Source organism: Nannospalax galili, unplaced genomic scaffold (assembly GCF_000622305.1).
Source record: "Nannospalax galili isolate Female #2095 unplaced genomic scaffold, S.galili_v1.0 scaffold89, whole genome shotgun sequence".
Taxonomy (NCBI): Eukaryota; Metazoa; Chordata; class Mammalia; order Rodentia; family Spalacidae; genus Nannospalax; species Nannospalax galili.
Genome location: NW_008359211.1, coordinates 1,012,207 through 1,015,113, shown reverse-complemented (window position 1 = coordinate 1,015,113; position 2,907 = coordinate 1,012,207). Strand labels below are relative to the sequence as shown.

Below are 2,907 nucleotides of genomic sequence, written 5' to 3'. Positions count from 1 at the left end.
ACATAAAATAAAGATACATATTTTTAAAATCTTAAAAAGAAGCATTGTTTTCATTGTAGGGCTGCACCTTAGGGTTTTCTGATAACTGAACTGAATAGTAACTATTCTATCAGCCTTACCAACGTCACCACAAAAACCAGGCAGTTTCCTTCCTGTCAGAACTGCCTTGCTCACTGTCAGCATGTGGTCCACTCTCTCCTTGATGCTGTGTAAGCAAGCAGAAGAGAGACACACAGGAGCCTCCACCTGAAGCTCTGTCGATGAATTCGCCTCCGCAGTTGTTTGCAGACGCCACGTAATGCCTTGACAGCTGCTCAAGTGAGGTACCAAGGCCCAAGCTGGGGTTTTCATGGCACTGTGCACAGTTCTTGCTGCCACATGGCTAGCACCATGTCACCTAGAAGGTTCTGTCCTCATGTTACGTCTTCCTCCGTTTTATCAATGGAAACGCTGTGGTACGGGCACCTGGCGACGCGCAGAAGAACCGTCAGAACGTGCAGTTTCTGAGCTCTGGAAGGAACTGGCACAATTGTGCACCGGGGAGTCTTTCTTGCCAAGTGATGAGAAATTAAACTTTGTTCAAATGACTGTTTCAGCCTCCTACATACCATAAAGATCAAGACTTAACTACTAGTGCTGAAGGGCAAGTTTGCAGCCACCTGTGGGGAGAGGTGTAGGTTCAGGTGCAGATGAATAGCACTGATGGCTGGTTGTGTAAGCCGTGTAACAACTGAGAATCAGGTGGTCTCAGAACTGAAGTGGTCTTTCCCAGCCCACTCCCCATGCAAAGCAGGACGCAGAGCGCATATTCACCCCAGGTGTGCTGTGAGGTGACAAGGACAGTGGTTGAGAGTCACTAGGAAGCATTAGGCAGGAAGGACCCCAGAGCTGTCAACACACACCTGCGTGGCCGGCCTCTCAACCTGAGTAGTGAAGATAACACGGCCGGCCCAGGCCAATGCTGCCGTGATAGCGGATGCAGTGGACAACAGGGAGGGATGGGAACAGTGCCCTGTAGGCCACTCTGAGTTTCAGGGAATCCCTTGGACGGCACCAGGCACCCGGAGCACTCTGGAGCAAGGCTGCACTGAAAAAGGCCCTGAGTTGCCATGAGAGGGGGCCTGGGCTGTCTGCTCCTACTTGATTGGCTTCTGGCTGCAGGGAGCTTGGAGGAAGTGGGGGTGAAGATTCAGAACTCTCGGCAGCTGGGTGCTCAGCCACTGGACAGACGATAAACCACCTTTTCCCCGTGTGCGGGACTGAGAAACAGAGCAGAGAGAGGTGCTGGGAGGGAGCCATTGTCTCCAGATCAGAGGACCCCACAGTTACACCAGATCCCACAGGGGGGCACTAGGAAACTCACTCCATCTGTTTCTCCGGAAGGTGTGGGTAGGAGACTCAAGTTCCCACTTAGAATCCTAAATAGCTTCCCTCCACAACTCAGGTGGCCCTCCAGGCTCCTTGATGCCGCGGCCTCAGGGGGAGACTCCTACCTGTTCCTCTCTCCCAGACGTGTGGGGCAGGCAGCTACCCCAGGGTGCCTCACTGGCAGCTGGAGACTCATGGGAGCCTGGCTGGGGTTCATTTCCATGAACCATGGAATCAACCTTGAAGGAAGTAATGTCAGTCAGAGGGGGGCGGCAGCTGGAATAGGACAGCCATTCCTAGCCGAGGGACCCTCTTCATCACTCACTTCTGCAGCCCTTCTGGTATGGTGGCCAAAACTCTGCCACTAGGTTCAATGGGGGACTTCTATCAAATGCCTGCTGCAGAGCACAATGGGACTTAGAGAAACAGTTCTTCCCAGAGGCTGATTGCTCCACCGGGTGCAGCTGGAGGGGTAGACTCACTGTTCTGCTGGTACACAGGAGCGTTGGCTTGGGACTGTCCATTCTCCTGCACGGGGAAAAGGGATTGGGGATCAGCAGCCATGTTTACCAAGAGCTTCCTTCCTAGCTTCCCATCTGCTGCATCTGCCACTGTATCCTGGGGACCTGGGCTCTCACCTCCCTTGTAGCCATGCCACAGGTGCCCAGGTGTGGAGGGCTGGTCCCTGTGTCAGAGCCGTGGTCAGCGTCTGTGTCCCCACTGAGCATGTCTTCTGCCTTGTCCATAACACCTTTCATCTGCTCGATGAATGTCTCACGCTCGGCGGGAAGGACGAAGTCAAGTTGTACCTGTAAAGAGACACAGGAAAACTGGTAACAACCTGTCACAGACCACAGCTACACCGGGGTTCTAGCAGGGGTACATGCACATCTACCCTGCCCTAAGCCCCAAGGGAAGACATGGTAAAAAGTATGTCCCCTAGCGGGGACTGCAGAGCCAAGGGATGCTGATGGCCCCAGAGACAGTAGACTGTGGCTGAGGCTGAAGAACCCACCCCAGGCCACCAGGTGGCCCCTGTGGCACCACCCTCTCTGGAGCCAGAGTTAGTCATGGAGTCCCAGATCAGCCCAGTAACCTGCAGGAAAGGCAGGTACACCAGTTCTAGGCCCTGGAGGAGGGGACCTATCTAAGATAAGCACCAAGCAGGCCATCTTAAGCTGTCTATGAGCCACACCTATCTTTCCCCTGAATTCTTTGCAGTTGACCATCTCACAAGTCTTCCTCCTAGAGATCTGAACCCACAGCCACACAGTTCTTTCTGCTAAGACAGCTGCTCCAAAGTTGGCCACGCTGGGCTCAGCTGACCCAACCCTCCAAGCAGACCTCTGGGTCCCAGCCTTGCTCCTGTCCCATTAAGGAGTGGCACTGTGGTCTTGACATCTAATGTCCTTGGACCTCGGTGCCCAAGCACAGGCTTTCCAGCGTCCACTCATGCTAGCTGTTGTCCTCCTGGCAGGCCAGGGCTGAGTTCAGGCACCTGTCAGTCTACGCTGCCCACTGGTTTCTCATGGTCATGGA

The 2,907-nt window shown here is 54.1% G+C and overlaps 1 long non-coding RNA gene across 1 annotated transcript in view; it reads right to left on the bottom strand.

The window, feature by feature from the left end:
* Nucleotides 1-1,822: 1,822 nt before the first annotated feature.
* The window catches only part of LOC115068386, a 1,555-nt gene continuing 470 nt past the window's right edge, over nucleotides 1,823-2,907 (bottom strand). Inside the window, exons 2-3 of the long non-coding RNA XR_003847744.1 lie at nucleotides 2,007-2,177; nucleotides 1,823-1,896 (exon numbers count right to left, since the gene is read on the bottom strand). This is a non-coding gene — a long non-coding RNA (uncharacterized LOC115068386). The remainder of the gene's footprint in view (nucleotides 1,897-2,006; nucleotides 2,178-2,907) is intronic.